This window comes from Bos grunniens, chromosome 5 (assembly GCF_055505025.1).
Source record: "Bos grunniens cultivar Pamir isolate PY7600 chromosome 5, Bosgru_T2T1.0, whole genome shotgun sequence".
Classification (NCBI taxonomy): domain Eukaryota; kingdom Metazoa; phylum Chordata; class Mammalia; order Artiodactyla; family Bovidae; genus Bos; species Bos grunniens.
Genome location: NC_141169.1, coordinates 106,094,548 through 106,122,330, shown reverse-complemented (window position 1 = coordinate 106,122,330; position 27,783 = coordinate 106,094,548). Strand labels below are relative to the sequence as shown.

At 49.3% G+C, this 27,783-nt stretch overlaps 1 protein-coding gene and 1 long non-coding RNA gene across 4 annotated transcripts in view; one reads left to right on the top strand and one right to left on the bottom strand.

Moving 5' to 3' along the window:
• NTF3 (neurotrophin 3) overlaps positions 1–27,783 on the top strand; it is a 76,870-nt gene that overhangs the window by 27,433 nt on the left and 21,654 nt on the right. The gene's annotated exons all lie outside the window — the stretch shown is intronic.
• Positions 3,441–7,937, bottom strand: LOC147372923 (uncharacterized). The gene is made up of 3 exons (XR_015164917.1): positions 7,809–7,937; positions 3,938–4,048; positions 3,441–3,576 (listed from the first exon to the last, which is right to left on the bottom strand). It is a non-coding gene; the product is annotated as an uncharacterized LOC147372923 (long non-coding RNA).

Here is a 27,783-nt window from a genome sequence, read left to right as displayed (position 1 = left end):
TTTTCAAGTGGATAAATCAATAACAGATTATTATGATTCTTATCTGTATTCGTATTTTTTTGACGTCTAAGGTCTGCTACATGGGTGGCTGCGCTCTGGTGTGTGTGGACTTTCTGGCCGGATGTTTCCTCCAGTCCAGGACCAGCTCTCTCCCCCTCTCCTGTCCTGCTGAACCTCCCCTCTCCCCTTCCCTGGGACATTGCTGTTTTATAGAGTGTGGCTTTTGCTCAGGCTCCTTGCTCTTCCCACGTGCGCGCGCTTTGCTCTCCTCCCTCTCAGACTTTCCCTCCTTGTCAGTTTATTAATTCCATTCAGGAGGACTTGGAGCACGGCCTCAGCTTTTCCATTTGGTTTGATCCATTTGCTGCAGCATCAGACTGTTCTCTCTTTGACTTCGAAATGTCTTTAATCCATGTCAAGCTGGTATTTGTGCTCCTAACAGATGTTTGGGGTGGTTGCAGGATTTCTATCCCATTGCCCTGGCCTCCTGCCCCTTCAAGCTGCCCTATTTGCTTGGGATCTTCACTTGGCTGACCACAGACCAGGGCCATCTATCCAGAAGGTCTCCTTTGCCGGGCAACACTGGGAGTAGCATGATGACTGAGACTCACTGGGGTGCCTGCTTAACGGGGAGGAAGTGGGGTCCTGCGGGGTATGGTTTGAGTTTCTAGACGTGGTCCAGGAGCTTGTGGATCTTTGATCCCCAAGATACCTGACACATAACAAGCTCCATGGCTTGTTAACAAAACTCATCCTTCCATCATTGCAGTAGACATTGAGTGAGACCTAGGGTGCGTGTGGCAGATAGCCTAGAGAAGACCATGAGGGTGGGGAAGCCTGTGAATTCCCTGGGGTTTCCGCCACAACCTGGATGCGTGAAAACAACAGGAATTTGTTGTCTCACCTTTCAGGACACCAGAGGTCCAAGATCGAGGTGTTGGCAGGGCTGAGCTCCATCAGAGCACTCTAGGGAAGAAGTCAGCCCATGCCTTTCTCCTGGCTGCTGGTAGCCTGAGGTGTTACTTGGCTTGTAGACGAATCTCTGTAACCTGTTATAACCTGTTATAACCTTGTAACGAATCTCTATAACCTTCACACAGCACCCTCCCCAAGTGCTTTCACATCGTCTTCCCTCTACGCCTGTCTGTCTTGGCCTACATTTCCCCTTTTCGTAAGGACACCACTCATACAGGATTGGGACTCACCCTTGTTTTAACTTGATCATCTCTGTAAAGATTCGACGTCCAAGTCAGATCACGTTCTGAGGTCCTAGAGGCATTAGAACATCAACATACCTTTTTTGGGGAGACGTGATTCAACCCAGGACAGGAAGGAAAGACATGGGGGTCTGTTACCCCTCCCCACCCAACCCAGGACAATTCAGGCTGTGTGTCGATACTCGGTCACCTCATTTCAGGGTTGAGCTGAGCAGGGCCAAGATGTCTCCGCCCCAGGAGGATGGTGTCCTGCCCGCTCGCTTCAGCTCTGCCTGCCTCTCTCTCCCAACACAGTGGGAGTTTCCAGGATCCTGGGATCCAGAGAGAAAGCAGCGCAGCCAGAGGCCAGCTGATTGGGAAGGGAGGGAAGATTGGCTGATTGGCCGTCTGGGAGGGCGGAGAGTGGAAGGGGTGGCGGGATCAGGAAGAGACATGCTGGAGCCTCAGGGTGGCAGGAGGCTGCAGAGGTCTCCTCAGCCCCCACCCTGCCCCTGGCTGTGCACCGGTGGCTGGGAACTTAGCCGCTCCAAACCTCAGCTCCTCCGTGGGTGAGGCTGCGAGGCTGATGGCTGCTCTTTAGGACCCCTTTCCCAGCAGAAGAGAATTAAGAGAGCTCCCGATGTGTGGAGCACAGAGGAGCTCAGGGGCCCAGCCCCTTGTAGGGAGCGCAGCCCCTCTTCCTGTGGAAACATCTTCCTCGGGGCCGCCCTGCCCAGGGTCACCCAGCACACATCTGGCGCCCCTCCTGCCCAGCTTTAAAGGACTCCCGCCTCCACCTCCCGACTCCCATCTCTTCCCACGTGGGAGCCGGCTACTCCTTTTCATGATCCCCATTATTCTAGCTGCACACATCTGTCTTCCGTCGTTGTCAGCCCAGGAGGCTATGCCAAACTTCTTGAACACAACCCAAGCCTGCCCAGGCTGGACCTGCGGTGGAGTCAGGCTCGGACACTTGGAGTGCTGCCCTCCCAGTGACATGACCTTTGGGTTGTGATCACTCACAATCACCTTAACACCACACACACACACACACACAGACTCACAAAACGCAGACATACACACTCCCCCATGTTTAAAGGAGCCCCAAGCCTTGTTCATGCCATCTGGTTTAGCCTGCCTGCCTGCTTGTGCCCTGGACAGTGGAGGCCCAAGTCTACATTTAAGGGGATGATGAGGAAGGGGAGGGTGGGTGTGGCTCAGAGAAGGGAAGTCTCCCTCAGAGCAAGCCCCAGCTAATTTGGGAGCACTCTGCTGACAGAGATGTGGACAGGCAAGAGGCTGGAGATCAGGGGTCAGGTGTGAAGCTGGAGATCACAGTGACCCACCCCAGGCCGGATAAGGCTCATTGTTGCGGAGGTCAGTGGAGGAAAAGAGGGTGTCGGAGGGCAGACAAGCTATTAGCTTATCAGTGATCAATGATAACTTCCTTCAAGCACCTTGCGAATTCCACAGTCACTGGGTGGGCTCAGGTCTTCAGGTAGAGCTGCCTTTTTCTTAGCAGGGCAGCTGTGATCATTTGCACAGGAAGGTTCTCAAGAGGGTGAAATGCACTGCAGGCATTGTAACTGCCAATCGCCTCTTCCGGGTCAGTCACCATGACAACCAGGAATACCTGCCCCCCTTTCACGATGGCCTTTAGAGGGGCAGTGCATGTGTGCATGCATGCTGTCGCTTCAGTTGTGTCAGACTCTTTGCCACCCCGTGGACTGTAGCCCACCAAGCTCCTCTGTTCATGGGGTTCTCCAGGCAAGAATACTGGAGTGGGTTGCCATGCCCTCCTCCAGGGGATCTTCCCAGGGATCAAACCTGCATCTCTTAAGTCTCCTGCATTGGCAGGTGGGTTCTTTACCACCACTTGGGAAGCCCTTTAGAGGGGCAGTACCAGCCCTTTTTGAGAATCCCCTAGACCCACATTGATTAAACAAGTCAAGAACGAATGAAGATATTCTCCTTTTGTGATGTTGCAACAAACTCATTCTAGAAATGTACAGGGAACCTTGACCTCTCCAGCCCCGGGTGGAGCCTGGCCAGCATTATTGAATCCACATCTCCCTGCTGCGGGGATGAAGGGCACCCAGCTGCCCCAGGCGGGGTTGTGCATACTGTTCAGAGAGCTCGAATGCTGAGCAGATGTGGTCCTTCTGCTTTGGTGTTGGTCTGGAAGCTCTGGGAGCCCATCCCCACCCCTCCCTCTTGGAGTGGTGATTCAGGGTCCGAGCCCCAGCATTGTTGTGCTAATTAAGCGTCTGGCTGTCGGAGGAGAGGACTGTGTGTGATTCCCTTTCAGCAGCTCCACACAGATGGGTTGATGGGGACCAGATTCAGTTTCTGACATTCACCAGGAGTTTTACCAGGCTTCCTGGAACAGACCGGGAAACAGAGTGAGTTCCTTTAGGTCAAGTGACTTGAGCCCAAGTTCCCCCCGAGTCCTCAGATGACTCTGTTAGTAGCTGAATGTTTCGGGCATCCCTGAGGCTGCTGATCTGAGGGATGGGTGTAGGGGGGAGGCTAGGGGGCGGGGGCAGCGGAACGGAGCTGCCTTCCAGCCCTGCCACCCACAGGTCTCCACTGCCTGGGTATGTTGCTGTTTAATCGCTAAAAGGTGTCCAATTCTTTTGCTACCCCATGGGCTGTCCATAGGATTTCCCAAGCAAGAATATTGGAGTGGGTTAGCCATTTCCTTCTCCAGGGGATCTTCCCAACCCAAGAATCGAACCCACCGTTCCTGCCACATCTCTTGCATTGCAGGCTGGTTCTTTACCGCTGAAGCCCAGAAAGTTGTTTGTTGTTTAGTCGCCGAGTGGTGTCCAGCTCTGCCTGGGTTTGCTCACCTGCAAGATGGGAAGAGTGATCATCTTGCTGCCTTAGCTCCAATGGCATGGAATGGGAGCCAGGAGGCAGTATTAATAATGAGAACGTGTTCTGAACTCCAGCGAGGACAGGTGCTGCGCACATCCGTGGCATAATAGGATGTGACGTAGGCACAGTCAGAAGATGGAAACTGACCTAATCCAGCCGTGAGTGTCATTGTCAGGAAGACCCAGGGGTGTGTGATCCAGAGGCTAAGTGGTGTCCCTCTCGCCATGCTGGGAGGCCTCCCTTTCTTGACCCTCTGTCTTCCTCATGACCAAACTTCTCTCATGAGACACCATCTCTGCAGTGTCCCTGCAAGGCTCAGGCACCTTGCAGCCCAGCCTCCCCCGCCAACATGCCCCAGAGCCTCCTCCACCCATGGCCTCGTCACTGAAGCCATTGAGGCCAGCCTCCTGCTCAGCTTCTGAGCACCCTTACCTCATTGCCATCTTCCTGAAATGCTCTCTTGCCTGGGTTTCCCACATGGTCCTGCTCTCTGCCCTGCCTCTGACAATCTGTTCCCACTATTTTTAGCTGGCTTCTCCTCTGCCTTGGACTCTGCCACCTCTACTCTCTCCTTTCCAATGTCAGGTATTCCAGTGGTGTCGTATCTGTGTGGGGCTGACTGCCGAGCATACAGGGACTGTATCATGAGCTGCAGACCCATCTGCCCTGCTGCCCAGTAGATACCCCACCCAGATGTCTTGTGGGCACCAAAAGCTCAGTGTGTCCCGACTCCACACGGGGTTCACTCTGGGCCACAAACTGCTCTCCTGCCAGGGAGTGTGCCCCGTGGTTCCCCACCTTAGTCAGTGAAACCACCCGCTGCCCTGTTTGGCCACACAGAACCTGGGTGCCATCCTCAGCTCGCCCCACTGCTGGTCCCCACAATCAGGCAGCCTCCACATCATCAGAATTCTAACCTCAGAGGTGGCTCTTGAGTTCAACTAAACCCTTTATCTCTACCGCCACTACCCTGATCAAAACCACCTTCATCTCTCACCCCCACTCAGGTCATTTTTCCTACCTGAAATATTATCACATTTTCCTTTGACATAACCTGCATCCTCTCTGTACTTCCTTCTCTCCTGCTCCGATCCTCTCCCCTCCCCGCCTCCCTTGCCACCTCTCTCTCCTCCAGCCTTCCTGGATTGTACAATGGTTTCTGAGGACATGCCACACACCATCTTGCCTCTGAGCCTCGGGACTTGAGCTTTGGTTCCTGCCACCTGGAATAGTCTCTCCACCTGCCGCCCCCATTGCTCTTGCTCTGCTGTTGGCTTCAGCATCCCATCCTCTGGGAGGTTGTCCCTAATCGCCAGTTTTTCACAAGGGCTCCCTGCTCCCAAAGCACCCTTGACTTTCCCTAACACCCCAGGTTTCTTATTCTGACTCCTGGTTCCACACTTTTCTTCCTAGACTACAGACTCCCCGAGGGCAGGAAATCTTCATAGCATCATTTCCATCCATGCCAAACCCAGGGCCTGGCTTCAAATGAACACTCAATATACAGTTGTCAAAAGATGGATGAGTGAATGAAGGGTGTTTGCCCGGCAGAAACTGGAAAGGGATCAGAGAGCAGGCCTGGGATTTAGGCACCAACTTCCTCAGGCTGGCATTAGGAATTCCCAGCACAGGGGACTAAGGCCATTCACTCTGGGAACAGTGCCTCCATGCACACAGCCAGGTGAAAAACTGAATGAGGTTTAATCCCTTCCCACAAGGAGCTTATTCCTTTTTGTGAAAGACTTAAGCTCTGAAATGATTTTGGCAGTAGACAGAGTGGTTCCTTCTTTCTCTGTGGCCAATGATGTAGCAAAAGGAACGTACACACATATACACACACAGGTACATACAGGTGTTGTGCCCGCACACGTGGACATGCCCAAACCCTTCCTCTCTTTGGTGAAACGGTGCTCATTTTTCTGATTGGGCTCTTGGCATTCTCAGAATATCCCATCAGCCTGAGAGCTGGGAAGTAGGTGTGGCCTGTAAGGCTCTTGCTTGGGTTTTCTGGTTCGATTTATGCCCCCCACTCCTCATCTGGTGAGCACTGCTCTTACAGTGTCTTTCTCCCTGAAATTAGCACTTGATTTAGTACCTCCTAGGTGGCACAGTGGTAAAGAATCCACCTGCCAATGCAGGAGACACGGGTTCAATTCCCGAGTCAGGAAGATCTCCTGGAGAAGGAAATGGCAACCCACTCCAGTATTCTTGCCTGGGAAATCCCATGGACAGAGGAGCCTGGCGGGCTCTAGGCCATGGGGTCCCAAAGAGATGGACATGACTGAGTACATAATCACATTTGCTCCCTTCTAAATTGGCTTTATCCTTTCTGTGCTTAGAATTCATCTTCGCTTCCTCTTCTGGATTCTCAATTGGGATGAAGTCAGAGGATGGAGACTGACCACGCCCTTCCTCCTTGACCCCTGTAAAATTTCTTGGAGGCTCCCCAGAGGCAGCCAGTTCCTGCTGGTGGAGGAGCATCTGACTAGAGGCCCTGGGAATCCCCCAGGCCTGTTCAGGATGCGCCTTTTCTTCACTCTCCAAGACTTTTGCCGTTATCCCCTGGCTTGAGTGACACCAGGCTCTGGTTCCTGCCTTTCACACCCCAGCAAGCGGCTATTTCCCAGAGGTCTTAGAAGTGATTCCATCCTCTTTGGGGCTGTTTCGTATTTCAGTTATCTTCAGGAAGGAGCATATGTCTGGGATCTTTGCCTGGCTGTGAAATTTCATTTCCATTTCTTTACACCTGCAGTTGCAGCGTGAGTGGAAGACAGAGCCCTGCTGATGTCCCAGACCCAGGTTATCAAGATGCTTTAGCTGTTGTTTCCCAGAAGGGGCTGGGGCCCTAGAGCAGATTTCATCAGCTAAGGCTTTGTGGGGCCATCTTTTTTTTTTCTCTCTCTCTCTCTCTTTTATGTGTGTGTATGGTAAATCGCTCAGTCATGTCCATCTCTTTGCAATCCTGTGAATTGTAGCCCGACAGGCACCTCTATCCAAGGGATTTTCCAGTCAAGAATACTGGAGTGGGTTGCCATGCCCTCTTCCAGGGGATCTTCCTGACCCAAGGATTGAACCAGAGTCTCTTTACGTCTCCTGCATTGGCCAGCAGATTCTTTACCACTAGCACCACCTGGGAAGCCCCCTCTCTTTTGTTTCTCAGCCTCTAATTCTTTCTCCTTTGCAGGCATGAGCTCTTGGTTTCCGTCTTTAAGGCTGACATTGAAAGATATTTGTTGTTCCAGATGCTCATTTCAATTTGCAGTTTGTCCTGAGGGGCCAGCTTATCCTCTGACTTTTTCCCTTTTCCTGATCCCACCTGTCAGTCCCCCCTTGGGACCTCCCAAAAGCAAGAGCTTGTCTCCATTGTGTTCTTTTGTCACCACAAAGCCAATGATCCAAGGGATTTCTCCAGCTTTCTGTGTTCCTTTCTCCCTCCCCGTGGGCCAGGGCCTGGCACAAAGCAGATGCACATTTAGTGGTCACGACCTGGGCCCCCTTCACAGGGACGACAAGAGAGGGCAAGGTGGATTCCAGTGCCCCAGTTCGGGTTTAACCTCATTCTCCCCTCTTTCTACAGTAAACTGGATCAGAACCAACAGCCCTGTAGTAGTACATTTCTTTGCCTCAAAAGCAGGCCCTGGAGACCATTTGAATCTTTGGCAGAGAGGCATAGGCTTAATTAATTTTTCTCTTTCTCCCTTTGAACCTCTTGGAATACACACACATACTCACATTCATGCACAATTGGGTGTAGAAGAATTTTAATGGCAGGTGGTGTTAGCAGTTCTTTTCCTCCTGATGCAGACCAGGGTTTTTCCATCTGGACTTTTTAGCAAGACCTAAGAATATTGACTTTCTAACCACTTGGATTTGGGTGGAGTGAGCAGAAGGGGAATGGGGGAGAAGGTTCAAGTTTATATATAAATCACATGTGAAGGCAGTTTGAAGTCATTATTGCTTCAGGATGTGTGAACCGTAATTATTTTTTAAGGTCTTGATTTGCCCAATGAGCATTTCCCAGGGTTGCCGCTCCAAGCATGACGTCTTTGCTGTCAGGGGGTCCGGCTGGGTCTGATAGGAGTTTAATCGCTTTAAAAGGGGCCCCTGGTGGGATCTGGTTTCTCCCGGTTCTCAGCTGCAGTCAGTTCTGCCCGCGGCGTGATGTCCACGTGACTTCAGCGATTAAGACAATGGCGTTAAAATGAAGAAGAGCCGTTTCCCCCTTCTCTTTTCCTCCTGATGTTTTTTAATGGTTAGCTGCACCAGGCAGTAAGTCATCCTAGGCTGTGTGGCTATTGGTTGTTAAACTTGCCCTCTGCCCTCATCAGCTCCCTGCTCAAAACAGACCCTGCTGTTTCGCCTAAACTCTGAAAGCCACTTTTCCACTGGCCACGTTCAGCCTTTTGGCCCCTGAGGCTGATCCTACCTTCTCACCACCCCCTCCCCCTTCTCCATCTGCACACCCACTTTTCAGCCTCCATCCCTCGTGTCCTGGCAGCTGCAGCCCTGCATTGGTAACAGTCGTCCTGGGGAATAGTTGTCAAGGGTCATGTAAAACATCCCCCCTCTGTGAGTTGAGAATGTTTTCCATCCCCAAAGGGCCTTTCTGGATAATGAGGAAGGTTGAACTGGGGCAGCATACAGGAAGAAGCCCGGGAAAGGGAAATCTGTGTCCATAAGCCATGCTGATCCAAGACTTATCTGGGGGGCTGGTCATGTAAAGAGAAATGTGGAGACCTGGGAAAAGAAAATTGAGAGAATGGTGGAAATGTTTGAGGGGTATGTGTGCAGAAACATTTTAAAGGCTATGGTGGAGAATTAGATTTATGACAAAACTTTGTAACAGGGTAACCTGTTCTTTCACTGAAGTGTTCTTTAGTGCGATGGTGACAAATTCAGCACATGTGCTACCATTCTCTGCTTTGCCCATAGCAGGCATCACTAATCAACCACAGCACTCCTTCCCACTGTCATTTCTTTATACATAGTAGACATCATTAATCAATCATAACACTCCTTCCCACTGTCACTTCTTTGCACATAGTAGACATCATTAATCAATCATAACACTCATTCCCACTGTCACTTCTTTGCTCACAGCAGACATCACTAATCAAGACATCACTAATCAATCACAGCACTCCTTCTCCCTGTCACTTCTTTGCACATAGTAGACATCATTATCAATCATAACACTCATTCTCACTGTCACTTCTTTGCTCACAGCAGACACCACTAATCAATCACAGCACTCCTTTCCACTGTCACATCTTGGCACATAGTAGACATCCCTAATCAATTATAACACTCATTCCCACTGAGCTTCACAAGGCCCTCTAATCCTCAGCACAGGTCTCCAGGGAGCCATATATCAATCAATTGGATTTGGAACTTAGATTGAAACCCATTTGGCATCTCTATTTTGTTGGAAAGAATAGTAGGCTTAGAGTCAGAATGCCTGAATTCTAGTCTCCAACCTACTAGTCATTGATGCCTAATTATTCGTAATGATTATCTAATTTCAATTTCTTCCTCTCTAGTAAGAGAACAATGGTTATCACAGAGGTTTGAGGTAAGGGATAAGTGAAGTGAAAGTGTTAGTCACTCAGTCGAATCTGACTCTTTGCAATACCATGGACTATAACCTGCCTGTTACAGTCCATGGAATTTTCCAGGCAGGAATACTGGAGTGGGTAGCCATTCTCTTCTCCAGGGGATCTTCCCCACCCAGGGATTGAATCTGGGTCTCCTGCATTGCAGGCAGATTCTTTACCATCTGAGCCACCAGGGAAACCACGGGTTATAAGTAAGGTAACACATGACGTAGCATTTGTGGTCATCTAGGACAGAGCCTGGTGCATTGTAGCAGCTCAGCAAGGGGTGACCAAATCCACATTTGCAGTGGCACACCCCGCCCACGTGGATAACAGTAGATAGTTCTTCTCTCACCCTTGCTGCTACTTTTAATGTCCTCAGCGAAGGCAGATGGAGACCAGCTGGGGCTGTGTCTGCCTCATTTTAACTTCACGGTGTTAAGACTCTTATTAAATCTCCCTTTCACAAACTAAAAAAATGGTCCCTTGCTACCCTGGGAAGACAGAGTCCACACCCACATGTTGGGACCTGACATACTGCATGTATAGCCATGTGTGGATACCAGGCCTGCATTAGACCTTAGCTGTGCAGGGCAACTTCACCATGACTAAGGGAAGCCCTGCGAGGGATCTTGGTTGAGATGTTTGTGCAGCTCATTGTCCTAGTGGTCCGGCTGGTGGTGGTAACAGAGAACTGGGGGCCCATGGAGGCGGGGGGACAGGCTTTTTTGGAAGAGGTTTTACTGTACTTCACCCATTCCAAGGTCAGAAGACTGAGGAGGGGTGTGTGGGGTGTCCCGCGGGCCACTTTCTCCAACGTGTCGTCACACTGGCACTGGACACTACCTTCAGACTGGGGAGGCGTTCTTTTCAGAGCAGCAGCCTCAGGGGACATTCTTTGAGCAAACCAAACCCCTGGGGTCATAAATTCACACATCTTGAGATGTCAATGACTTCCAAATGCCTTTCTCATTATATACATATTACACATAGTGCGTTTTACTTCCTGTTCTACTGATCTGCAGTGAAAATAGATCTCTTCCATGTGGCTTCAAATTCTCTTCGGACTTTTCCTTGTTTATCTTTCCACTCAAATGTGGGCAGTTCATACCAAAAATTAATCAAGGCCTTTATGTCCTTTTTTTTTTTTTTTTTTTTTGCCTGAAATGAAAGGGGCAGAACCCAGATCAATGCCTCAGGGAAAGATTCATTGTAATTCAACAAATAGGTATTGACTACCTGCCTGTGTGCAAGGCAATATGGGAGGCATTGAAAAGGGTAAAACATGGTCTTTGCCTTTATACAACTTAAAAACTCAATGACACAAAGGATATGGCAAAATAGAAAATCGTGAAAATGCCCTGGGAGTGCAAAGGAGGCAGATCCCCAAAGACTTCGTGGAGGAGGTGGCAAATGTAGCCCCTTGAGATCAGTCCTGCATCAGCTGTAGATGGATGGGCTGGGATGGGGCAAGGGTGGGGCAGTAGAAGTGAGGAGCCACCAGAGTGAGGATGTGGAGATAAGAGCCCTAAAGGGTGCAGGCTGTAGTGAGGATAGCTTTATGTAAGAAGCATGGCCTGAGAAACAAGACTCTATCTTGCGGAGGTTGGGTTTCAGAAGCAGAAATCTTGTGCGTTCCTAAGGCATTAGGACAAGTCCCATGTGGGATCTTGGCAGGTCTGTGGGTACTTGAATAATCGCAGTCCTGGCTCAGTCCACTTTCCATTATGCCACACTGCTACCAAAGCTGAAGCTCCAATACTTTGGCCACCTGATGCAAAGAGCCAACTCATTGGAAAAGACCCTGATGCTGGGAAAGACTGAAGGCAGAAGAGGGTGACAGAGGAGGAGATGGTTAGATAGTATCACCAACTCAGTGGACTTGAATTTGAGCAAACTCTACAAGACAGCAGAGGACAGAGGAGCCTGGCGTGCTATAGTCCATAGGGTTGCAAAGAGTTGGACACGATTGAATGACTGAATAACAACAGTAACAACACCTGCTATGAGGACTTGTCAGGCCACTGCCTTTCTCTGGGCTTCAGTTTCTACACTCAAAATCAGGAAGGTTTTTGCTTGTGTTATTGTTTGCCTACAGAAGCATTTTTTAATTTGATGTAAGTTTGAATAAGAAGATATGTCCAGTGGATTTCATTAAGGAAAAACAGAAGATTGCAATGAATTCCTGAGAGACATGGCACATTGATTTCTTTGGGTCATCCACTTTTCAGGGGGAAAAGGGAAATTTATACGTTAAGTGACCAGATTTTGTATCCAAAAAAAAATTATTATATTGTTTCTTCAGTACTATTTTACACATTTTTATTGGAGTATAGTTGGTTTGCAATGTTGTGTTAGTTTCTACTGTACAACATAGTGAATCAGCTGTGTGTGTGTGTTAGTTGCTCAATCATGTCTGAGTCTTTGCAACCCCATGGACTATAACCTGCCAAGCTCCTCTGTGCATGGAATATTCCAGGTAAGAATACTGGAGTGAGTTGCTATTTCCTTCTCCAGGGAATGTTCCCAACCCAGGGCTCAAACCCAAGTCTCTTCCATTGCAGGCAGATTCTTTACTGTCTGAGCTATACGTATACATATATTCCCTCTTTTTTAGATTTCCTTCCAGTTTAGGTCACCACAAAGCACTGAGTAGAGTTCCCTGTGCTTTACAGTAAGTTTTCATTAGTCATCTATTTTATGAATTAACCAATTCTAGGTCTGACATCTATGATTTTGTGATGATAATGGAAAGGCTCTGGGAGTATCTTTCCTTTCTTCGTTCCTTCCTTCGCTCCTTCATCTACCTTTCCTCTTTTAGATGGGGGTAGAAACAAAGTGCGGAGAAGGCAATGGCAAGCCACTCCAGTACTCTTGCCTGGAAAATCCCATGGATGGAGGAGCCTGGTGGGCTGCAGTCCATGGGGTCGCTAGGAGTCGGACACGACTGAAGTGACTTAGCAGCAGCAGCAGCAGAAACAAAGTGACATCCATTTCTGCAAGGAAGTCAGGAGTCCAGTTCTGGGTTTGGTCTGTTTTCTGCTCTGACGCAGGTAATCAGCATGAATGCTCCTTCCCAACATGAGATCCCAACAGGCTCCTTATTGCAGACCCATCAATCTGGAACTTCTGCTTAGTTCAGCAGACTCTGACCACTTCCCCAGCTCAGCGTTTTGTGGGGTTGAGTAGGGTAGAGCCTCCTGCTGCTCTCGAGGCAGACACATCAACCTGGAGGGAACAGCAGGCCAGACCTCGTGCTTATCAGAGCCATCGTGGAGGAGTCTTTTTTTAAGTGGAAATTCTTGGGTACATTCATTAATGATGTTGCCTCGGCAAGCCTGGAGTAGATTAACTGCTCCTAGATGACTTTGACCCTGGCCCATGTTTAGGGAGCTCCAATCAAAGGAAGGTGCTCAGCCATCACTACTCAGAGTGACTATTGTTGGCCAGTCGCCTTGTGTCCGACTCTGTGTTGCATGGACTGCAACACGCCAGGCCTCCCTGTCCCTTACCATCTCCCAGAGTTTGCCCAAATTCATGTCCTTTGAATCGGTTATGCCATCCAGCCATCTCATCCTCTGTCACCCTCTTCTCCTTCTGCCTTCAATCTTTCCCATCAGCAGGGTCTTTTCTAATGAGTTGGCTTTTCTCATCAGGTGGCCAAAGAATTGGAGCTTCAGCATCAGTCCTTCCAATGAATAGTCAGGGTTGATTTTCTTTAGGATTGACTGGTTTGATCTCCTTGCCGTCTAGTGCTGCAGTTGCTGCTGCTGCTAAGTCGCTTCAGTCGTGTCCGACTCTGTGTGACCCCATAGATGGCAGCTCACCAGGCTCCCCCGTCCCTGGGATTCTCCAGGGAAGGACACTGGAGTGGGTTGCCATTGCCTTCTCCAACACATGAAAGTGAAAAGTGAAAGTGAAGTCACTCAGTCGTTTCCGACTCTTAGCGACCCCACTGGACTGCAGCCTACCAGGCTCCTCCGTAGCTGGGATCTTCCAGGCAAGAGTACTGGAGTGGGGTGCCATTGCCTTCTCCGGTGCTACAGTTAGAAAGCATCAATTCTTCAGCACTCAGCCTTCTTTATGGTCCAACTCTCACATACATGCATGACTACTGGAAAGACCATAGCTTTGACTAGACGGACCTTTGTCGGCAAAGTGATATCTTTGCTTTTTAATACACTGTCTAGATTTGTCATAGCTTTCCTTTCGAGAAGCAGTCGTCTTCCAATTCCATGGCTGCAGTCACCATCCGCAGTGATTTTGGAGCCTAAGAAGAGGAAATCTGTCGCTACTGTAATTGTATTTATTTGGACGTATTGAGTATTTGTTGGTTTTTTTTCTCTATGTGCTTGATATAGACCTCTATATCCCAGAGGTGGGGGATCTAGGAGGACCCCCTAAGCTGTAATATTATGAGACTTCGACTTCTGAGCACGTGCACAGTGGGCGATCTCATTAGCAGGCAGGTCATCCACATGAAGTGATGTCCTCATTCATGATTCCTACCCGCACCGTTCTCTTAGGTTTTCATTTAAAATTCGCATTGTATCAGCTGAGATTGGAAAGAGCTCCCTAAGATGGACAGGTCAGGTGTTTATCTCTCTTTTCTTTTGGATATGGAGACCAAGGCTCTGAGAGAGGAATCCATATTTTCAAACTCACAGAAGTAGCAAGTGGAAGACCCAAGACGCAAAGCTCAACTCCTCTGTGAGTTCATTCCCACTCCCCCGTCCCCACCGAGAAGCATCCTCGTCCCCCGGAGCCCTGGGACCTTGGAGCTGGGGGAGGCCAACATGGGCTGGGAAGGCTGGGGAGAGCTTCATGGAGAGCTGATTCAAGGTGGCAGAGGACCGCAGCTGGAGCCCGTCCCAGGAGCAGGACGGCTGCCACCACTTTGATCTGGGATAATCCTGTCTGCTGAGAATGACAGCTCCTTACATCTGCCTTGTAAGGCAGTAACACCATGACAACCTGTGTTTATGTTATTTAATCTGCATGGAATTCACGTGAGGCAGAAAGAAGGCAAAGCTGATCACCCCGTTTACCAGTGGGGGAATTTAAGTTGAAGGTAGGAATTTTCCTCAGTGAACGGAAAGACTCTATCCCACGCCTGCCATGTGCCAGGCAGCGTGCCCTCGGCAAGTATGTCATGCAATGCCTCATTGATTCCCCTAACTGCTCTGTGGGGTAGGCGTCGTCAGCCTGATTTTACGGTTGGAAAAACTGAGGCTTACGAAAGTGTGATTTACTCACAGACAGGCGGGGGAAATGGCAGAGCTAGACTCTGAGTGTGGGTCTATCTGAACTCCCAGACCACTCTCTTGCCCCAAAGCCCACTCTGCACTGATCACCAAGTGGAACTGCTATGAGTCCCCGGTCAGTGGCCCCAGTAAGTGCTCCATCAAGCAAACCCTCAAGAGAGCAGCTTCATCAAATGCCCGCTATGTCATTCACACTGGCGTTCCTGCTTATCTATACATTAGGAACTGTGCCTCAGGTGGGGCTGCTCAAGAAGCCTTGTCCCAAGAAACTTAACTCCCTATTGAGATGACTCAAGTTGCTCAAGACCATCTAACTTATAAGTGGCAGGGCTGGGACTAAAAGGCAGGTCCCTGACTCAACCGTCTGTCCACCGAGTGTGGCTCAGTCTCCCTGAAGGATGTTGAGCATCCCAGGCTATCTTCCAGCCAGGGTAGCCAGAAGCAGGGTCTGGCAGGGATCTGTGGGTGTCATCCCAGGTCATGCCCCAGTCTCCAGACTGAGCTGCCTCTAGCCCACTCCAGGCAGGGGTCGATACTAGAGCTTTTATGTATGTTCTTCTGACTGTCTAGCCCAGCTCTGTCCTGCTGTGGCCAGAGGTGAGATGCATATGGTAAGGCCAGCTCCAGGTATTCTTCCCTGCGGCCCCTTCTGTGCCTCAGAACCCACCCTGCAAGGATGACACCCGAAGAATGCACTGCCAGCCCCAGGGGTGTCTTTGCAACAACTTCTGATTCCCTCGTAATTCTTCTGACAAATTCTCCTTTTGATCAGGACGTTCTTAGCCATCCGTTCATTCCAGAAGTGATGTGTGTGCACACATACGTGCTCAAGGGGGATCTGGGAGAGGGGATGAGAGGAGAAACAGGAGCTCTAAGTCCACTCAGATGCGGTGGAGAGACCTATCCACAGAGCGCTGACTGCTCATCGGAATGTTATTTGCCTTTTTTTTGTTTCCTTTGTAGAATCGCTTGTTCAAACTTGTCCATGGAAATTCCTCCACTTCAAAATGAACAGAGGAGAATGGCTGCAGGTTGGGATTTCCCGGGAGGACTGGCAGCCTTCTGTCTGCCCTCGGATAGAACAGGGGAACTTGAACTCTCTGTACTTGTTCAAGTCCATGGGAAGAGTGGGGACAGGGAAGGAGCAGCAGGACCAGACCACCCCTGCACTTTTCCTCTGTGTCCTTGAGCGGGGCTGCAGGAGCAGGGGGAACCAGCTCCTCTTTATGGAGCATTGGGAAGGGCTAGCCTGGATTTGGGTTCTGTGATCGGCATCAGACCTTGTCTTCTGTGCTTCCCGGTGTTGGGTATAGCAGCATCACAGCCAAAGAGAAAACTGTTGTTCTACAAATGTCAGCATCCTAATGCTTGGGAAGAAGCAGCCTTTCATGTGCTGGTGGGTCTCCTCCGCATTTAACTCGTCTATTCTTATGCTGTATTCCCTTGAGTGTCTTTTATGATTTAATCGATCTATAGAGGGTTGGATCTTCCCTGGTGGCTCAGACACTAAAGCGTCTGCCTACAATGCGGGAGACCTGGGTTCAATCCCTGGATTGGGAAGATCTCCTGGAGAAGAAATAGCAACGCACTCCAGTATTCGTGCCCAGAAAATCCCATGGACAGAGGAACCTGGTTAGGCTACAGTCCATGGGGTCTCAAAGAGTCGGACACGACTGAGCGACTTCACTCACTCACTCATAGAGGGTTGCAAAGTTGTCACAAGAGCAGCACAAAATTTGGGGAAAAAACTAAAAAAAAAAAAAAAAGCGTAGAAACATCTAAGTGGGGTCATAGACCCCAACTTATACTCCACCGTAAACTTGGGCAGCTGGCAACGCCTTGACTTTGGTTTTTTCATCTGTAAAATGGTCTTTTTTTTAATCCGTCTGTAAAATGAAGTCTGGGGGCTTAAATGATTTCCAAGTTCCTCTGAGAGCTGAAATCTTCCTCATAAGGATTTTTTCTTAAATGTCACCATCCCATTTTAAGTCATGTATTTGGGGCAGTACCCCAGGTGAGCATGGCCCTGTGTTGTATCTGAGGGAGTCTGTCCTCCGGTCTGACTGTGGTCACCTGTCATGACTGACTAGGGCCTTGCCTCCTTTGGAAGGTAGAATTTTGAATTCTCCAAGGGACTGGCCCAATGCCAGACCCTTACCTCCTCCTCACTCTTACCCCCTCCCCCAAATGTTCTGTCGAAAAAAATTCTTTTGAAGCTTCCTGCTAGACCTGTCCATTAATCTTGCTTCTTTCAAACCTCCACGTGATGAATGTCCATCCTTGAATTCCGACAGTTCGGGATGAGGTATGTTTCACTGTTCAATCACCAAATTGGAGTGAATTTATTTGCCAGCGCACGAGGCCATGGAGGGACAGACGGCTGGTCCTAATTGTCTGCATTTCCAGCCTTCCCCCTCCCACACCGCCCAGACTTCCTTTGTCCACCACCCTCTCTGCAGCCTCCATCATGCCAGGTACCCCATACCCCGTGAAAGTGGAGAAAATGCCTCTTCGCTTCCCACTCTTCCAAAATCTGCCCCCTCCTTCTACCCCTGCCCACCTCCCCCACCGCCCCCCCCACCAAGATTTTCCTCTGATGAGATTTCCTCTCAGAGGGAATATTTTGGTCCTGTTCTCTGTTCCCAAACAAATTCCCCTGGTTCTTTCAATCTGGTTTCAATCAACATAATCACAGTCTGTTCAGTGATATCAACTCTGCCTTGATTTGTTCATGTAATTCACGCTCTGGCCTCCACCCCTCGGGCTGTTTTATATACACACACTCAAATGCCTATATGTGTGTATATATTACATGTAATGTATGGATACCGTGTATTGAGAGAAGGATACGCTTTCCATCATGCCTGTAATTTCTTTTCATCTTCCTCCAAGTCAGTATCTTAACGCACGTCACCTCCACTGGGCGCATTGTGAGAACCTTGGGGCTCTCTTTATTTTTTTAAGAACAGTTATGTAAATCTGGGTCACAAAGGAGTTATAAACTGCGGGCAGACTTCTTTTATCTCCCAGTGTAAATCCCATGCACCTAATGGAGTTGTGCAGAGTGAGGTGGCGATTTGTCTGTTTGACACACGCCTTACCCACACTGCGGAGCATTTTCTCCTTGGTCTTTGTTCATTTTCTAAGTCCTTTGTTTTATCTGGAGGAAGAGAGATGAGGCAGCCCTGGGAAGCCCACAGGTAGGAGGCCAGGGTTGGCAGATCAGTGGCAGAATCTCAGTAACCCCCACACACGGAAGACTATTGTTGTTTAATTGCTCAGTCCTGTCTTGACTCTTTGCAACTCCATGGACTGTAGCCCGCCAGGCTCCTCTGTTCGTGGAATTCTCCAGGCAAGAATATTGGAGTGTGTTGCCATTTCCTATTCCAGGGGATCTTCCCGACCCAGGGATCGAACCTGCTTCTCCTGCATTGATAGGTGGATTCTTTACTTGAGCCACCGGAGAAGCCCACACTGAATTCTACTAGCCAGTAATTACACTGCCCTGTTTATGCCAGGATACAGCAAAGCAGAGGACTTGTTCAGGTCATGGTGAAGCCCTTCCCCCCACCCAAAACAAAACCTATTGAGTCATTAACACTCATCACCTTAGAGAAGAAGGTGGAGGTCCCCTAGAAAAGAGAAGTCAGCTGAACTACTAAATTGATGTTGTAAATCCGTAACAGACAGTTCCGGCAAGTCATAGATTTCCTGGCCAGAGCAGGCACTTAAGAGAGAAATATTTTCTTGAATTCTGAAAATTTCACTTTACCCTTTCAGAGCCACAGTTCGGAGGACTCGGAGCACAAGGACCTCAGAGTTGCCTTCTCAGACAGCAGGCTGGGAGGAGAGGGACCCAGTTTAGGAGGGGAAGGGCTGGAGGGGACAGAGTCCTGGGGAGAGAGGAAGGATTCACCATGGTGGGGTCAGCAATGTTCCCGAGTGCAGTGGTTCTCTTACAGTGCACAGGACAAGGAGAACCTCGTGCCTGTTCACTGGGTTATGCAAGAACCTAGAATTAGATGGAGTTTTACAACTAGTCTAGAACTAACCCTGACCAGCAAGGCAAAATGTAGAAACACTGGCCGCCCTACCTTGATGGTCACAAATCTTATTGAATGCATGCCTCTTTCACATTCCAGAATAATGTAAAAATAATTTTGGCACCTTGCATTTAATTTTTCTCTCAATTTTGAGATAATTTTAGACCCGAGTCATCCATTATGTTTTTAATTATCCCTGTCTTTGATTTAGTGAGATCCTCGGCAGTTAAAGGGCTTCCCAGATGGCGCTAGTGGTAAAGAACCTGCCTGCCAATGCAGAAGATGCAAGAGATGACCATTCAGTCCCTGAGTTGGAAAGATCCACTGGGGGAGGACATGGCAACCCACTCCAGTATTCTTGCCTGAAAAATCCCGTGGACAGAGGAGCCTGGCAGGGTGTGATCCATAGCATTGCAAAGAGTCAGACACAACTGAAGTGACTTAGCACCCATGCTTGCCAGTATTTAAAAACCAGAATTTAAAAACCTCATTTCCCTTTGGCATTGTCACTGATTCACAAGTTCGTTTTAAGGGAGACTTGAGTCATAGAGTTTTCACAGGAAGAATCATAGGGTTGGGATGGTGCCCCTCCTCTGAACTGGGGACAGGTCAGTTCAGTTCAGTTCATTCGCTTAGTCATGTCTCACTCTTTGTGAACCCATAGACTGCAGCACATCAGACCTCCCTATCCATCACCAACTCCCAGGGTTTACTTAAACTCATGTCCACTCAGTCAGTGATGCCATCCAACCATCTCATCCTCTGACGTCCCCTTCTCCTCCCGCCTTCAATCTTTCCCAGCATCAGGGTCTTTTCACATAAGTCTGCTCTTCGCATCAGGTGGCCAAAATATTGGAGTTTCAGCATCAGTCTTTCCCATGAATATTCAGGATTGATTTCCTTTAGGATGAACTGATTGGATCTCCTTACGGTCCAAGGGACTCTCAAGGGTCTTCTCCAACACCACAGTTCAAAAGCATCACTTCTTTGGCACTCAGCTTTCTTTATAGTCCAACTCTCACATCCATACATGATTCCTCATTGGGGACAGGACCTCTGTCTTATTTCTGCTGAGAGTGGGGAGCTGGATGAAGGGCCACAGGCTCCAAGCAGATGTGACAGCATGCCCAGCTTCTAAGTCTAGCGCATTCTAGTTTTGCGGCAGGAAAACACACCCTCAGCCTGAAGTTTAATTCCTAAGTCCTCTGCCACAGTCTGGATGCCGAGGTGGAAGTGAGGACATCTGTGTTTCCCAGGCATTCTTCTTGGTGCCCGAGTGACCACTTGTGCAGGTGGTAAACCTCCTTCACCCACCCACCCTCCCTTGGCTGCAGGGCAGGGGCTATGCCCTCCTCTTTCCCTCCCTCCCTTGAGAACATGCCTTGCCTTCCCCAGGGTCCCCGATACGATGGCTGGAGAAGGGGAACCCAGGACCAGAGATGCCGTTTCAACACCATCCTACCTTCTGCCTCTGCCCACCCCGCCTGGTCCAGCAGGGCTGTGCCATCAGAAGCCTTGTCTTCCCTTCCCATGCAAAGCCCCGAGCACCCTGTGGGCATGCCACCCAGCCCGGAGGCTTCTTCCCCAGCAGGCCTGGCTGTGAGATGAGCGTGTCACCCAGATGACTTCCGATAAAGACTATTATTTTGAAATGCACGGTGTCTGTCTCCCAATGCTGGTGTTCACAGAAGCTGGGCATGTTGTCAACACCTGCTCCGAGCCGCTTCCCGTCCCCACTCTTCCTTCTGGCAATGCAGACTGAAGTTCGTTTCCTCCATCACGGGCTCCTCTCCTCCCCGTGACTATGCAGTGGATATTTAAATAGTTGTTCCGTCCGTCCACCAGTGTAGTCTGTGTGAAGACTCACAGACTTGAAAGCACTAAAACTCCCTCTGGTTTTTATAGACTGTTTCACGGGCTATTAATGTGGAGCAGACGGCCTCTGCAAACAGCCATTCTCGAGGGTTCGGGACACCTGGATTCACCCACCAGGGAGTGAACTTGAATGAGTCGCCTTTCTCTTTGGGTCTCCTCATCCATCACACTGTGTGAGTTTGGGAAACTTGTGCAATAGTGTATGGAAATTAGTCGGTCATCCTGAACCACAGAGGCGTGATCTTGTGGGAGCTCTGTACCCACCAAGAACATGCCCAGGGACTTCCCTGGTGGTCCTGTGGTTAAGAATCCGCCTCTCAATGCGGGGGACAAGAGTTCCATCCCTGATCAGAGAACTAAGATCCCACATGCCAGGGGTCAACTATACCCTCTCATCTCAATTAGAGAAAGCCCGCATACTCCAACAAAGACCCAGCACAGCCCCCCCAAAACAAACAAACAAAAAAGACCCAAATAAACAAAAAGAAAGAGAAATAAAAGAGATTGAAAGTCATAGTTATGAAGATTTGGGGAAGACAGCAGGGGATGGGTATGGTGTATGGGGTGCAGACAGCTAATGAGAGCTGTCGCCCTTCCCAGACGCCTTTCAGAAAGGTCAGCTTTGGTATCAGCTGCTTATTACATGCTCTTCTTCTGTGGCTGAACTGCTCAGGAGCTCTTCTTGGGGACATGGAAGGGGGTCTGGTGGGGGCCAGTGAAAAAGAGCGGGAAGTCTGCATAAAGAGGCATTGGAGAGAAGGGGAGAACTTTGCATGAGACTTGGATTTGTTCCTCTAGAGCAGGGGTCCCCGACCTCTGGGATCTGATGCCTAATGATCTGAGGTACATGCAGGCGTGCTCAGTCGCTTACGTCGTGTCCAACTCTTTGTGACCCCATGGACTGTAGCCCGCCAGGCTCCTCTGTCCATGGGATTCTCCAGGCAAGAATACTGGAGTGGGTTGCCATTCCCTTCTCCAGTGGACCTCCCCAACCCAGGGATCCAACTCAGGTCTCCTGCACTGCAGGCAGATTCTTTACCATCTGAGCCATCAGGGAAGCCACCGATCTGAGGTGGAGCTGATGAAATAATAATAGAAATAAAGCGCACGATAAAGGCAATGTGCTTGGTTCATCCTGAAACCGTCCCTTCTCCTCCTGGTCCCTAGAAACATTGTCTTCCATGAAACCAGTGCCTGGTGCCAAAAACCTTGGGGACTGCTGCTCTATAGAATTAAAAATTGGACCTCTTGGTGGGAAAGGCTCTGCTTTCTAGGGGAAGGAAAAAGTGGGTGTTAGCATTCTGTGGGTTGTGTCTTGGTTAGTGGTAGGAAGCTCAAGAGAAATGAGGGACCTCACTCCCCAATGTGGTGCATGGATCCCGCAAATCTGGTACAGGAATGCGTTGTGTACAAGACGGAAAACCGAGTTGGGGGCCTGGACCTCTGTCTGCGTATTGTCAGTGTTCACCTGGTTTCATTTTGATAAATGTGATCTCTGAGATCTGGTCCAGAAAGCATCACCTGGCAGGAGGGATGTGATTTAGCTAAGAGTCAGGGTGCCATCTATATGGAATCAGGCACTAAAGAGGGAATAACTTGAAATTAGTTTTTAATATCATGTAATAGGTTAGAATCCCAGGACTATGTGGATGAAAAGAGGGCTCGGGATTGGTGTGGTGGGGAAGAGAGGATCAGGCGTGGAGTGTGGGTAAGTACTGCCATTGTCATTCAGTCGCTAAGTTGTGTCTGACTCTTTGCAACCCCGTGGACTATATAGCCCTCCAGGCTCCTCTGTCCATGGGGTTTTCCAGGCAAGAATACTGGAGTGAGTTGCCATTTCCTTCTCTAGGAGATCTTCCTGACCTAGGGATCAAACCCACGTCTCCTGCATTGGCAGGTGTGTTCTTTACCACTGAGCCACCAGGGAAGCCCAGGCATGAGCATTGAATTGGCCAAAAAGTTCATTCAGATGTTTTCCATAGCATCTTACAGAAAAATCCAAAGGAACTTTTTGGCCGATGGAATATTTAGGAAAAAGATTAAGCGTCAGTGGGTGGAGATGGAGGTCTGTCACTGAGTGGCTTTTTGCCACTGGACAAATCGTTTCGTCTTCCCAAGATTCTGTTTTCTTAAACATAAATATTGATCCTCATATCTCATGGAGCCACCATAACAATCAATTCAAAACTATACTGAACAGTGTATATGTTAGGAACTGTTATGGTGACACTGGGAGCCGCAACTGCCACCACCCTCACTTTTCTGCTTCATGGTTACTTATTTTCTGTCCTTTCTGATCAGTTCATCTGCCCCTGTTGTTTGAACCTGCCTGGGATGGGGGAGGGGAGGTGCTGATCTTCCATGATGCCCAGCAACTGGGCAGGTTTTCAAGGCTTCACCCTCATTGCTGGTCTGTTTTCTCATCTGCACCTGTCTTTTCCCTGCTGGTCCCCGGTTCCTGGAATGCTGAGGGGGAAAGCCACGGCAGTGGGAAGTGGCGGGATCAGAGACCAGGAGCTGGGCTCAGAAGTAGGCTTTTTGTTATATGGAGTAAAGTAAGTCAGAAAGAGAAAAACAAGTATCATATATTAATGCATATATATATAGAGAGAGAATCTAGAACAATGGTACTGATGAAGCTATTTCAGGGGAGGAATGGAGACATGGATATAGAGAACAGGCTTGTGGACACAGTGGAGGAAGGAGGGGGCAGGGTGAACTGAGAAAATGGCGTTGACACACATGCAGTAAGGTGAGTCAAACAGACAGCTAGTGGGAGGCTGCTGCATAGCACAGGGAGCCCAGCCTGGTGCTCTGTGCTGACCGCCAGGGCTGGGGTGGTGGAGGCTCGAGAGGGAGGTGACCGATGTTTAATTATGGCTGATTTGCGTTGTTGTACAGCAGAAGCCAACACGACATTGTAAAGCAATTTTCCTCCAATTAAAAAATGAAAAAATGTAAAGTGAGAGTGATTAAAAAAAAAGAAGTAGCCTTTTGCTTTCTGTTCTAGAAGATCAGGGATCAGTGACCTCAGATTTCCATGCTAACGGCTGTGTTAATTTACCCCCAGACCTGTTATACAGTGAACTTTTTAAGGGTAAAAAAAATTCTCCAGTGTTACTTGTCTTTGGGTGGGGCGAGCGCTGTGTCTGAGGTCCACTTGTCAGCTGTGTGTATTCCTGGGAGGATCCAGCAGAGATCCTGGCCCATTTGATTCAAATATAGCCTCCTCTCCCCCTCAGAGCTCTTGTGAAGACATGACCCCAAACCTTCTTTCTGTCACTGAGTTAAGGCTTCTTCCTCTTTACCTTTTACCTGCTCAGCTCTTCCCAGATGCTTGTCCGTCTCCTGCCTGGGAGTAAGTTCTTTCTGATCCACACAAGGCACCCTGCAGCCCACGTTGTTCCAGACTCTGTGTTAGGCACTGAGGCTGCAGGGCTGAGGGAGACGGGCCTTGCCCTCTGACACATGCAAGCCAGTGGTCATCTAGAGCCACTCAGGGCCCCTGGCCTGACAGGAGGGTTCCATGCCCAGCCTAGGAAGAGTCCACGTGCTGCGAGGCAACTAAGCTTGTACGCCATGACTACTGAGCCCACAAGCCTAGAGCCCGTGCTCTGCAGAAAGAGAAGCCACTACAATGAGAAGGCCGCACACCACACCTAGAGAAAGCCCGTGCATAGCAATGAAGACCCAGCACATTCAAAAATAATAAATATATTTTTTTAAAAAAACAATGTGCTGAAAGGCAGTTTAAGGAGATGGTGTACGATCAAGGTCAGAGGACCAGCTAGTTAAAGGGCAGGGGAGGGATACTGTGCCAGGGAGTCATCAGGGACCCTTGAAGAGGTGAGAGCACTTGGTGGGTTTGTAGAATCTCAGCCCCTGCTGTTGAGAGTGGTACCCAAGGCGGGACCAGGAAGGGCCTCGTGCCAGGTGGAGGAGGTTGGGCTTCACCGTGAAGGCTTTATTAATAGAAGAGAACAGAAATTTCATTTCTCCATCTTGGGAGTGACCCAGTAAGCCTCCACTTTAGAAAGATTCTTCAGTTTCAGTGTGGAAAGGAAATGAGAAGGAGTCTGGGAAAGGGTGGAAGCAGGATCTCAGAAACCAACTAAGAACCCACGGGAATAACTCCGGCAGGAGAGAGAGCGTGGACTGTAGGGAAAAGAGGTGTGGATTGTCATGAGGCAGAATCAACTGAAATGGAAGAGTAGTGTGTTACGAGTCAGGAAGCTCCCCTGGAGGAGGGCACGGCAACTCACTCCAGGATTCCTGCCTGGAGAATCCCATGGACAGAAGAGCCTGGCGGCTGCAGTCCCCGGGGTCACAAAAAGTCAGACACGGCTGAAAGGACCTTGCACGCGTGCACGTGCTATGGTGGGTGGTGTAGGGAAGACAAGGGACTCAAGCATCATCTCTGGTGAATGCTGATCCCCTTACTTACCCTAGAGCATGCAGAGGCGCTGGAAGAGGAAGAGGAGCGGTGGGGGTGGGGTGATGGTGACTTCAGCTTGGGATACATTGCCCTTCAGATGCCCCTGAAACAGTCAAGTAGGGATGTCCAAGAGGAGATTGGATCTACGGGTTTGGAGTTTAGGAGGGAGGTCTGTGCTGGGGCTGTGAACGTGCACGTGACCGCCACATGAGCAGGGGCACAGCCCGAGGTACATAGGCGAGCCAGAGACAGGATTTGAGGAAACAGCACTGAAAGAGTGCAAAGGTGAACGAACACTGGTAACGATTGGAAACCATGGGAGACTCACAGAGGCTGGAGGAGGTGGGCCGGGAGGCCAAAGAAGGAGGAGCTGCAAGACTTCTGCCTGATTGTCAAGTGAGGTGCCCAGGGCTGTTCTGGGAGGGCCCTGGAGGTGAGCATGGATGGAGGGGACCCTGCCCGAGGCCATGGCAGGTGAAGGGGGTGGAGGTAACTGGCGCAGGTGCTTCTAGATGGATCTGGGCTGGGGCCAGCTTAGGGGAGAACTGTGTTCGTTTCCTTGTTTAAGTTGGCAACACATGAGCGTTATGGGCACACCTCGTTTTATGGTGCTGTACCTTAGCACCCTTCCCAGACCTTTTTTCTTTTTAACAAATTGGAGGTTTGTGGCCTTCAGTTTGTAGGCGACCCTACTTCGAGCAAATCCATCAGTGCCATTTTTTCCAATTGCATTTGCTCACTTCATGTCGCTGTGTCACGTTTGGGTCATTCTGTCTTCTTACTATATTTGTGATGGTGATCTGTGGCCAGTGATCTTTGCTGTGACTAAAGGCTCGGATGGTAGCATTTTTTAGCAATAAGGTATTTTCTAATTCCGGAGAAGGCAATGGCACCCCACTCTGGTCCTCTTGCCTGGAAAATCCCATGGACGGAGGAGCCTGGTAGGCTGCAGTCCGTGGGGTCGCAAAGGGTTGGACACGACTGAGCGACTTCCCTTTCACTTTTCACTTTTCTAATTAAAGCATGTACAATTTTTGCTGTTTGAATTTTTTAATTGGGGTATAGTTAGTTGCTTTACAGTGTTGTACAACAAAGTGAATCAGCTACATGGAAACATATATCCCCTCCCTCTTGAGCCTCCCTGCCCATCCCCCCATCCCACCCTCCTCCGTCATTACAGAGCACCAAGCTGAGCGCCCTGTGCTATACATCGGCTTCCCACTAGCTTTCTAATTGATACATGGTGGTGTACATACGTCAATGCTGCTCTCTCAGTTCATCCCACTCTCCCCTTTCACCTCTGTGTCCACAAGTCTCTTCTCTACATCTGTGTCTTTATTCCTGCCCTGCAAATAGGTTCATCTGTACCTTTTTTTAGATTGTATGTAAGTCTGCTTCATCTAGATTTTCTAGATGAAATAGGCAGTAACATTGTGTCTAGAATGTGTTTTTTTTTTTTTCATAGACACAATACTACTGCCTACTATGTGGACTTAACAGTACAGTGTAAACATAAGTTTTATATGCACTGGGTATGCAAAAAATTAGTGTGACTTCCTTCACTGTCATATTTGCTTTGTTGCAAATGATCTGGAACTGAACAGACAGTGTCTCTGTGCTCGGCCTTTGTCTTCCGAGGAGAGGAAATCTGCAGAGAGAGGCTGGCTGATGATAAGACTGGGAAGGAGGCCCTGATGCAAGGAGGATTCTGAGGGAAACAGAGAGAGTGGGACCAATGATGTCACTGAAGATGCCGTTAGAGAGGAAATGTGACAAGGAGCACTCAGACACCCAGAGGAAATTGTAGCTGGACTCAGGGTGAGCACGGGTCCTGGTTGACCCAGGGAAGGCCTGCAGAGCCACAATTACTCCAAGAAAATGATGAATAGTGTCCCTTTTCACTGGAGAAAGTTGACTGGTCACTTCAGCTGTGTGCATTCAGGGAGATGAAAAGTGAAAGTGAAAGTCGCTCAGTCACGTCGGACTCTTTGTGACCCCGTGGACTCTACAGTCCGTGGAATTCTCCAGGCAAGAATACAGGGAGACCTGGGGGGTGCAGAGTGAGGGGTTCCTATCCGAAGCTTTCCTGTGCTCAAGACTTCAAAACATAAATTCGCTTTTTTCAGTTAATTTTTTTGGAGGTACAGTTGCTTTGCAGTGCTGTGTCAGTGTCTGCTGTGCAGCAAAGTGAATCAGTCGTATATATACACGTATCCCCTCTTTTTTGGATTTCCTTTCCATTTAGGTCACCACAGAGCACCGAGTAGGGTTCCCTGAGCTACACAGTAGGTTCTCATTAGGTATCTCTTTTATACACAGTATCAACAATGTATCTATGTCAATCCAGATCTCCGGATTCATCCTATCCCACCTTCCCCCCTTGGTATCCATATGTTTGTTCTCTACGTCTGTGTCTCTATTTCTGCTCTGCAGATAAGTTCATCTGTACATTCTTCCAGATTCCACATATAAATGGTATTATACAATATTTGTCTT